Genomic DNA, 11,632 nt, shown 5'->3' on the forward strand with positions numbered 1-11,632 from the left:
GTCAGGCAAATGCTGAGGTCAACAAGGTCTCACCTTACGCATGGGGGATTGGGCCGGCTGGGGTGCTCTTGGGCAAAACTCAGCCGCTAATCAGTGTCGACATTGTCGTCTGTACTGTGTAGGGCAATAACCGGTTGCAACCAATGATGTAATTCACTGGTTGTATTGCCTTAAGGAAATAGCCAGTTGTAATCTATGATATAATTCACTGGTTGTATTGTCTAGGGGCAATAACCGATGAACTTTGAAGTCAACAACGTCGAACTTCAGCATGGAAGCAGGTACCGGCTGGGATGATTTTGGGCAAAAGCCGGCTGCTTAGTAAGATTTAATTCATCGTCTGTATTTCCTTGGGGCAATATCCGGGTGTATCTTGATTGCGATAGGTCATTCGAACGACCATGGGTTATCTTTAACCTAACCGGTTAAAGCCGTTTGAGTTTATGACGCATGAAACAATGTACCACTCGGAAGGGAGATGTTCTCTTCGACGAATTCACCCGGATGGGTGTCGTCGGATGCCTGCTCATGGTTAGAGCAGGCGGTTTGAAATATACTGGCCTTGGGCCTTTTAAATAGCTAAGTTAGGTACCTAGCTTTCTAGTCATTCTGAGCAAATGGATGTCAGGTTGTGCATTGCACAAGTGGGACTTAAAAGGTGCCCGGTTGTGCATGGCACATGGGACTTAAAAGATGCCCGGATGTGCATTGCAGTTGGGACATAAAAGATGCCTGGATGTGCATTGCACATGGGACTTTATACAAAAAATTGAAATAAAGTATTATTTTCGTTCATTTACTCTATTTACAAAAATTTTTACAATCTCCTTAGAAGTAGTACTTTTTCAAGTTATCTACATTCTAGGTTCTGGCTAACTGCCTGTCGTCTGGTGTTTCCAGGCGGTAGGTGCCGCCTCTAACTTCTTCAAAAATCCGGTAGTGGCCTTCCTAATTAGGAGTTAGCTTTCCTTGCTCATTTGCCCTACTGGTTGCTTCCATTTTACGTAGCACAAAGTCCCCCACTTTGAGGGGCCGGTTGTGCACTCTTTTGTTGTAAGCCCTTGTCATTCTCATACGGTATATCTCATGACGCAAGGCGGCATTGCCCCTGCGCTCCGGAAGTGAATCCAATGCAAGACGCATGGCCTCCCAATTAGCCTCTTCGTCATAGAGCATGACTTGGAGTGTAGGCTCATAAAGTTCAATTGGCAGGACGGCTTCAGTGTCGTATGTCATGAGAAAAGGGGTTTCACCGGTTACCCCTTTTCAGTTGTTCTGATGGCCCAAAGGACGTGAGGTAACTCATCTGCTCAAAGGCCGCCAGCTCTTTCAATCTTCTTTTTTATGTCGTCTGAGATGAGCTTGTTGAAGGCTTCAACTTGGTCGTTTGCTTAGGGTCGGCCAACAGATGCAAAACAGTGTGAGATCCCCTGATCTCCCAACCAACTCTTGAGGGTAGACGTTTAAAACTGAGGATCGTTGTAAAAAACCATAAACATAGGAACCCCAAACCGGGTGATAATGTTCCTCCAAATGAAGGAGATGACATCCTTTGTCTTGATGCCTTTGACCGCCTCTACGTCAACCCATTTGGTGAAGTAGTCTACAGCCACCAGAATATATCTTTTGCCGCCTTTGGCAGGCGTATAGGGACCTAAGATGTCCATGCCCCATTTTGCAAATGGAACAGGGCTATAGATAGCCGTCAGATCTGTATCCGGATGGTGTATGAGCTGGCCAAACCTCTGGCACTTGTCACATTTCTTCACCAATTCCATGGCGTCTGCCTCAAAGGTGGGCCAAAAGTGCCTTGCTGCCTGGCCCTCCATGCTAGAGTCATGCCGCCTATATGTATAGAGAGTACAAGAAGGTCACCTTCCAAGGCCATAGAGTGTAGATAGAGGTTTCAGCCATAGAGAATCTCAAAAGCGCGGCAAGTATCAATCCTTGCTCCTTGAACACCATAAGAACCTGCAATGTCTTCAGCCACGCATTCCTCAACAATAATATGCTTTGCCCAATCACCCCATACCTTGCATTAAACACCCTTTCAACTGCCATCAAAGATATAACAGGTACTATTCTTACATTAGACGATACCAATGAACCAACTCACTCCTTCTTTCAAATAAAATACTTTAGTTTCCTCCAAGAATTTATTTTAAGTGGAGTGTGAAGGGTGTGGAAATGGAAGACACCAGCACAACTATTATTGCGGGAAGCAAATTCACAGCCATTCTTGCATGATTTGGGAATTTACTTTCATTATACTATGCTTGAAGATTTAGTAGTGTATGAGGTTGCATTGATTATTTGGTAATGAAATTGTGATATTATGGTGATACTAGCACATGCACTTCAATTAAGGCAAGACATATAGAGCCTTAAAGAAAAATCATCAAGATGAAGATTGTTCAAGCTATTGACCTATCAATCTACAGTCAAGAAGAGGAAGATGCTTGCTTATTAACAAAATCAATTGCTGCAGCAAATCAGGCGGTTCAATCTTAGGCCTAAAGTTCTGGTAAAAAAAGAAAGAGATCTGATGTTGATGATAAAACTGGTATCACTACATTAGCAAAGAATATCATTGAACCAACAAAACAATTGGTAGACAAAATCACAAAATCCATTAAAGGAAAAAAAACAGAAAAAGTCGTTCATGCTGCTCTTAAAGAAAAGGTTATTAGGTTTAAGGGGGAAACAATTGTTGCAGGAAAAACACAGGTTGTTATGCAAGAGAAGTAGAGCAGACATTGAACTGTCATCTTTCATGACGATGACTCTAATGATATATAAAAAGTAGAAAACCAGATTTATGGTAAATCAGTTGGGTAACAACTTCATCTACTCAATCTATTGTTATGTATCTACTTATTACAAATAGGCTTTAGTGTTTAAGTATTTGCGTATTATGGCTTTCATTAGAAACATATATCCTTAGACTATTTGTGCTTAGATAATGCCCTCACTACTACATTTTCGATCAAATACAACGCCCAAAAATGAGCTATTGCAACGCCCTATCCAAATGTCGTGGCAATAGATAGCCTATTGCAACGGTATTTTTATTGCCGTTGCAATAGAGTAGGCTATTGCTACGGAGTTAAAACTAATGCTCTTAGAGGTAGAGCTATTGCCACGGCTCTAAAGAACCGTTGCAATAGCCTAGCTATTTTAACAAAAATAAAAGCTATTGCAACGGTGGTATTGTATCAAATGAAAATTTTAGCTTAGATATAAAGAGCACATTATTGTTCCCTCTAATTTTTCACCAAAATATTGAACAAACACACGTGATGTATGTTTACCCCAATTTTCTCACCCATTTTCGTTCTCCACTCATTCTCACAGACTCCATTTTCTCAATTTCTCACCCAATCTCCATTTTCTCAATTTCCCCCAATTCTCTATTTTCCCCATCATCTCACATTCAACTCCAGAAATTCACAGTACCTATTCTCAGAAAATCACGAAAAAAAACAGTCAAAAATTCGAAGAGGAAAAAGACGAAGGTGGTGGCTGATAGCGGCAGTCAAGCGGTGGTGGTGGCAGTTAAGCGGTACAGACGGTCCAATTTCATTGTTGCATGTCCCTTCCTTGAGCTGATTGCTCGAAATTCTCTTCAAGGTAAACAACGAATTTTCGTTTTTGAGAATTAAATTTGAAGTTTTTGCTTTTGTGTTTGGGAATTTGTATTTGATGCCATGGAAGATGAAGTTTATGCTTTGGTAACTCTTGGAATTAAACGGCTATTGGGTTTCGTTTAGCAAAATTGAGATTTTTATTTTTTTATTTTTGAAATTAAACCTAGAAGTACTGAATTTTGGGAGGAGGTGGACGAGTAGCTTGATAACCCCATGCCAACAGCCCAACAATGCTGACCAGAAGAAGCTTCTTAAGCAACCCTGAAAATTTTCATACCTTGTCAAATCCTCAAATATATACTGTAGTAAATATGTCAGCAAATTGTGATAATATGTCATTACTTTGGTTTTAAATTTTATAGACTTCTATTGTGTCAAAGGTAATCAAATTTAATAATTTTGGAAGTCATACTTGATTATATGTTTTAAATCTTTATCAAGTTCATTATGTGGGTATATAAGATGGAAAATTATGGGATTCTTATCAATTTTTACTCTTACATTTGAAATCACACAGACTTCATACCCAAGATTGGGGCTCTACCCATATTAATCCAACTAAAATGGTAAGTGATTACACATCATAGATAACCAGCATTAAACAAGAATTGTAGATGGCAATTTCGCGATCTTTAACAACAATTTCAAATGAAGCTCAAACAATTTACCATAAAGTATGTAAAAACAAACCATTATTAACAAAGGTACAAACCCACATCTCTCAATCTTCACACTGAACATAGCTTGGAATATAGAATTGAGCTACAAACAAACAAACCAACGTACAAAACTACCTGCAATTGAAATTTTCACAGCATATCATTGAGAAATAATAAGAATCTCATTAACAAAGACAGAGTCAATTTGTCCACTATGGTATTCAGTCACTCACGATACTTACAGTCTACTCCAACATCAGAACATGGTCAATTTGCCTTTTCCTAAAAACATAAGTTTATCAATATGAAATAAAAATAATTATATAAAATACCCAGATCCCAAAACCTTGTTTAAAAAAATGGTCTTACATATGTTGTGTGTAAATAGTTGTCCCAAATAAAAATTATTGGATTCGTAATCTTGAGTACATATAAATCTACCTCACAAGATATTGTTTCAAGACCCAAAACAATTAAAATTCCAACAATATCGAAACTTTAATCCCAATGATGGGGTCGGCTACATAAACCAAGATTTTATCAACAACCATGATTCATTCCCTTATTTTCAACAACACAATGATGAAATTAATACAATTAAAAACAATGGTTTTTTGGGGGGAATTTCTTATAAATGGATAAGAAGATATATTGATTTGGGGTGGATGATTTGGTTCATGGGGTAAGACTTTAGTGATCCAAGTTTCTAACTATTTATTTTTGATAATTGGTGGCCGAAATTTGTTTTTTCATAATTGCACGTGTATACAACTTAATCTGTTAACCAACTGATAAGTTGTGGGCCAAGTGTAAGATTATTAATTTGTTAGAAGGTGAAAGAAGCTAAAAACAGATTATTCAGAGATTTAATCACTGAAATTAGGAGTCTATCATACCCTCCTTTCCTTAATCAAAAGCTAGATGTAGTTTGGTTCATGAAGGACTATTTGGTAGATACATCCCTTGTTCAATGCGTACCTTGTTAGACAAACATGATGTAGACATCTAGTACATGATTCAGTTTTGGGAACATAGAAAAACATTTGACTAGATGTACTTAGATGATTGAGAATTAGAAACTAAGAAATAAGTTAACTCTATACAAGAAACAGAATCAATTGTCTGACATACGTTTGAAGTTTGAGTAACTGTTAGGAAAAGCAATGAGTGAACAATAAGGCATTCTTCTTTGTAAAGAAGATGATATGTTTGGACGCCACAGAAAGTAACAGATTCTACCAAAGAAGGGAGTTTCTTTCCCACTGCAAATAAGATGGTCTTCAAAGTATGACAAGATAAACATGACAGCAAAGTTCTACAACTTTTCTGCCAGAGATTAAGGCATCTGAAGTCTAACATAAGCACATCAGCTTATACAAAACTACCTGGCAAACTTTCATTTCTAAGCTACTACTTCTGCCCAAAAATAATTCTGATACTGTAGTAATTACCCAGCCTCATACTAAGAACTTGCCATGATTTCACCAGCATACCCATGAAAATAGTCGTCGACTAGTTGTCTCATTCCCATCCTCAATCAATTGTCAGTTTTTGTAAATATTACGTTAGTAAAAACATGCATAATTTATTCCTAATTTAAGGAAGTGCGACACAACCTACCCTAAAATTCTAATTTCTAAACAGCCAACATAGTGTACATCACTATTATTTTCGAACCGAGGGAGTACTATTGTCATTAGTATAGCAACCCTGCCTTCAAATTTAGGTAAGCTAAAAGCTACTGTAATGTAGTATACAGAACAACCAAAAAACAGAACCACCAGTGTTAGCACGACAACTCACCTAGCCACCTAGTGGTGGGCATTCAAATGTGCTGTCAATTCTTTTGTATTTTTTTCACATTAGCCTTGTTTGTTCTAGTTTTCCTTTTATATTCATTCTCATATTTTCTAATATGTTGTTGGCAAGTCTCTATCTCTGGAACCAGACCAGGCAACGTTGGGTAGATAATAAAAATCAAAGTAATAAAGGGCAACAAGTTCGTGCTCCAAACTTAAGGTTGGTTGGCTATATTATTTTGAATCTGTTCAAATTACTAGCTCTTCATTTGCAAATTCTATGGTAATTTGTTCTGGTTTTCGTTGATGTATCTGAGTAATTGATTATGTTTCCCGTCCTAAGTTAGTGAAGGTGTGCCTATTCTACATTTGTTGAATTTTAAAGGGTAAACAACGAATTTTCGTTTTTGAGAATTAAATTTGAAGTTTTTGCTTTTGTGTTTGGGATGAAGTTGAATATTGATTTGGGGTGGCTGATTTGGTTCATTCATACATTAGAGATCCAAGTTTATTACTTTTTTCTAATTGCTATAGCCATTGTTCAAGCTCATGTGCGTGCTTGACCTAAACGAACAAATGAATGTAATCAAGCTAATTAATCCACTTTGATATCTCTTATCTTGGACAGTAAGGAACTCTAATTTAATATTAATAGGTTGCATAATGAAGCTATATTTAGTTAATCAGATGACAAAATAGCATGATAAATTGAATGTCATTTACCCAATACTGATTGTGCTTCTTTTGTCTCACTGTTTTTTATTTGTTCCTGATGGTGGACATTTGTTCATCAGTGATCAGAGCAGTTTTGAATCTATCCTAAGAGCACTTCTGTTTGAATATTTTCCATCCTACATGCCTTTAACTTGTATGCAAATTGTCATTGGTCTGGACTTTGTAATAATTGGGAATAACATTTTTAATTATTTATACCCCCTTTTGGTGTGGTATTTAATCTACTTTTTACATTTCGCATGTGAATGTTTTGAAATGCTGATGTTGGGTTTGTATGAAGTTTTAACTACTGAGAAGATTTGTCAGTTGCCATAGGTGTGTATTTAAATGTGGTATACCAGGAGGTTAAGGGGGCATGCATGTCATTATTTTTTTTGACATTTTATATTAATTTGGAATTCCTTGTTTTTTGTTTTTCAATCTATTTTTAAACGTTATAATGCCAAAAGAAGAATGCACAACTTTACAGAAAGCTGGATTACTATTACACAGAAGCAAGGCAAATTCAGGTAGTTAATTAATCATGTAGAAGTGAAGAAAGGTGTGGAAATTTTATGGGTAATTTCTTGCATCTAACATCTATTCATTTTTGTTCTAAAGACATATTTTATTTATTTTTAACCATGTCTAAGTATGCATATGCTCTTTTACTCAGCTAAAAGGAATAACAACTAGAGAAAATCATTTTGCAGTTACATAGTTTATACTTGTTCCAATAATAGGCATACCATGCGTGTATTAGGATGTCACTTGTCATGACTTCTGAGCTTCTGTAACTTGAAGAATGCAAACAACTCGCCAACCTGTGTCTCTGGATAGGTATGTGCCAAAACATTTTTTCTTTCCTGCATTTGTACAATTATTTGATATAGTTCATGCTTGTCATGTTGCTTCATTTTTCCCTTTTTCTAGCATTTTCATTGCTGGAATCTTCAGTTGCTCTGCCTGATTATATAAGCTGGGTATTCACCCCTTTCTTTTACTCACCCAACTTTTTACCCCCTTCTCTTATTCTATCCTATTTTTTCTTACACACTCAACTCTCCTAGAAACAAAAGTCGGCTATAAATGAAACACAGGGAGTAGAAATAGTCAATGTGCTGTGCATACAAAATTTAACTTTTGGGAGGGAAAGGGGTGGTTGTGGTCGTCATTGGTGGTGCTGTCATGGTCAACCTGGTTGTAATTCTTGTTATTATACGGAGTAGCTTTGTTTAGTTTACCTCTTATTGCTTATTCCAGTTTGTAGAAAAAATTAATTTATACGGAGTATCACATTATTAAAATTAAGGTGAACTAACCTAGGCCAAGTCCATAAATCCTTAAAAATCACAATAGTAGGGTAAATAAAAGTATCTTTAAGAATAAATTAATGTAAAATGTCTAAATTGTGTTGAATAGAATACTAGTATTTAAAGTGACCAATAATATGAGATGGAGGGTAGTATTGATTTTTTTTTTAATTTTTTTTTTTACTTTCCTCCTCTTTCTAGATAATAGAACAACAATTTGGAATGCAATGTGCCTTTTTAATGGAAAGTTCAATTGCAGTTGGTTTCTAGACATTCAACTTCTCTATTTCTGGAGATTTATAATATTATATGCCCTGTCAATGGAAAATTAGACACGTTACTTCGTTAGTCTTCACAAAAACGCAATCACTTATCTAAAAAAAAATAAGGTGAATACTTGCCGTGGTAAAATTAAGAATTGCTTGTCATTTGGCAATATAAATATTAGCACTAGAATTAATTATACCTTAAATGAATGCTTCTCCTACTAGACTTCAGTAAAATTTTGTAAAGTGACTTTCAGATAAGTATTTGGGATCCTGAGTCATCTTCCACTGACAGCAGATCTCCTGCTCTTGGTTCATTTTCTGGTTTTTTTAGCATAAAGGTAAATTTTTTTGTTCATTTCTCCATAAAATCTTACTTTTGTTAATCTGCTTTTATATTTTCAGTTCTTGGGCCTTCCATGCATATAATTGATTTATATTTACTGACCTTGACTTTAAATTATAAAATTATACGGTGTATTATATATAACTGTCTTTTTTCTCAACTTAACATCATAATAATATATCCAAATGTCTCTAGCTTTTTTGTTTGCTGGTGACCTGAACCTACTGTGAAATGTTGCTGTTGTTGATGTCTTTTTCTGCTGCCCACTATTGCTTTATTGCTTTTTTTTTTCTTTATACGGTTGATGCTTTAGTTGTTTGCTGCTGCTTTTTATTGTTGTATGTTTTTTTTTGCTGAGTTCATGCTTTTTATAGCCTGTTGCATCTCTAGATTATCAATCAATAAGGACAAGATTCTTGAGTTAGTACTCGTACTTTCTGTTTTCATCATACTACTTGAAATCGTACTACTTGAAATAGCTGCGCTCATCATCTCTGTTTTCTATTGTTGTTTTCCCTATGATTAGCTCCAACAGAACAACCCCAAAGCTGTAAACATCACCTTTTTCATGCACCTCTTCATTTTTTTTTTAGGAATTAGAACTACAGTTTTAAGTTTAGGACTAACAGGAATGTAACTACACACTACATCATTTCTCAGAGTAAGAAACTTAATACTTGTGAGAATTTTTTGGCTTGAAGGCTACGTGTTATCTCCTTATGTGTGTCCTTGTGTTGTGCTAATGGAGAGGCACTAGACTCGTTTTCATGGACGGTGTTCCTCAGAGTCTTAGACATAGGCTATTTGGGGGGGGGGGTTTAGATGTGTCCCTGTTACTGTTTTTGGTCATAATCAGGCGTAGTATAAAAAAAATTTAAGCAATGTACGGGGGCATTAATTTTCTGCACCGTTTTGATTTTTTTTTTTGATGGGAGAAGAATGATAAGGAAATTCTTGGTATAAATTTTGGCATCTTTACAGACTTACAGTTTTTAGCTTCTCTTAGGAGCACACTTCTAACAATTTTCCTAATGTGCCCCTTCCAGAAATAATGAAGGCAACTTAATTAGTTCACCTACAGTGCATGAATCTGGTGCTTTTGATTCCAGAATACCTTTGACTACTACTTAGTTCTATTTCTTGTTGGTTATTTATCTAGTACTTTGTTATATTCCGGGGTGCTATTTTGTATTTTAGACTTGGAATGCTTATCTTTTGGTAATTAATGTGGCTACTGCCACTATAAATTAATAATATTTTCCTTTCTGTGTAAAAAAAAAAATTTCTTTGCTACCATCTTTTAAACAACCATAATCTGAGCTATGTTGATTGTGGCCTTGGTCTATTATAATTTATAATTTAGTTTAATTATATTTCTTTTATTTTTATCAATTTTACGTGTAGGTGCATGGGGAGTCAAATGGAGCGGAAGTATAGTGACTAGCCATCTAACAAATGGTGCATATATGTTGGAGACTCTTATTCAAGTTTCGGCTTTGTGAAGATTTGGATATTTCGGCTTATATATATGTTGACAATTTGTATTTTGGACGATCAAATTAATTATCTAACTTTTATTTATTATTAGTAGGGTATGTCATACCAAAAATAGGCAAGTAATATTTTGTAATGTACGTATTTTGCATTATAATTATTATATATAAATGATACTTTAATTTGCTTATGTTAGTATATTTAGATTTGTACCGACTAATTAATATTATATTACCATTCCATCCCAACAACAACAAAAAAAAAAAAAAAAAAAAAAAAACTAATGATCAATCCGTTGCAGTAGATACGTACTCCTATTAATTAGCTTTATCCGTTGCAATAGGTTCAATTTCATCATAATTATTAGTCACTACTCTATTGCCACGGATAAGTTATGCCGTTGTAATAGGTTCAATTTCATCATAATTATTAGTCAGTACTCTATTGCCACGGATAAGTTATGTTGTTGCAACAGTTATTGGTCTATTGCCACGGATCAGTGGTACCGTGGCATTAGGTGTCATAAGCCGTTGCATTAGACCTACTGCAACGCCAGCAGATGCCACGGTACATGGCCGTTGCATTAGGCCTAATGCCACGGATTTTGACGCCTAATGCAACGGATTTGGGGGTTGCAATAGATCAAAAATGTAGTAGTGCCTTTAGATTAAGAAAGGGATGTGGTTTTTAATAGGAACAAGATTCTTAACAATACATGTTCCTATATAACACCGTTTGTTAAAATACCAAGCTCGACAAACAATGCAAATAGTCCATCTTTTGCTGTCTAATTACTTAGGTATCTCCTACAAAAAAAAAATACATATATTATGTACTTAGAATATCAGTAGGAGGTTGGTTTCTATTTCTATAATATTGTAGCCATACGACCTTTTGCTTATTATTATATAAAAATAACGTGAAATATCATATGGATAAGAACTTCAAGTGTATTTTCTTTGTACTTGCTTATTAGAATTGCTAGATAAATGAACTAATAAATACACTGACTTAGCATTCTTTCGAAGCAGTATCAAAAGCATAATTAGTCTACAGAATCATCAGTAGCTATGTCCTTAAAGCATCACCAAAAGTTACAAATAAGTACTTAAGATCCATACATTAGCAATAAAGTCTATCCATTCATCAAAACACCAAATATGCAACCCTCTAATTTTACATATATGTTCACCATCATCCAACCTGTGCCAAGAATAAATACAAGCAATACAAATAATACAAAGCAACACAAAACTAATGCTTTCAAACCAAGATGAATAATTATTTATAGATCATAATTTCATTGATTCAGCAACTTCAACCTACTGTTCTAACTTCCTAATTATATACCATACCTTTTAAAAGTTAAATAGTTAGATTTTTTGATCTAATAT

At 35.3% G+C, this 11,632-nt stretch overlaps 1 long non-coding RNA gene across 2 annotated transcripts; it reads left to right on the forward strand.

Annotated features, from left to right (window-relative positions):
• The first annotated feature begins 3,049 nt into the window (after nucleotides 1-3,049).
• On the forward strand, nucleotides 3,050-10,325 carry LOC110735664. Of its 2 annotated transcripts, XR_002514147.1 has the most exons (4): nucleotides 3,050-3,630; nucleotides 6,236-7,398; nucleotides 7,563-7,659; nucleotides 10,149-10,325. It is a non-coding gene; the product is annotated as an uncharacterized LOC110735664 (long non-coding RNA). The 2 variants fall into 2 exon arrangements; XR_002514146.1 differs by having other exon boundaries at nucleotides 6,236-7,659.
• The last annotated feature ends 1,307 nt before the right edge of the window (nucleotides 10,326-11,632 follow it).

This window comes from Chenopodium quinoa, unplaced genomic scaffold (assembly GCF_001683475.1).
Source record: "Chenopodium quinoa cultivar QQ74 unplaced genomic scaffold, ASM168347v1, whole genome shotgun sequence".
Lineage (NCBI taxonomy): Eukaryota > Viridiplantae > Streptophyta > Magnoliopsida > Caryophyllales > Amaranthaceae > Chenopodium > Chenopodium quinoa.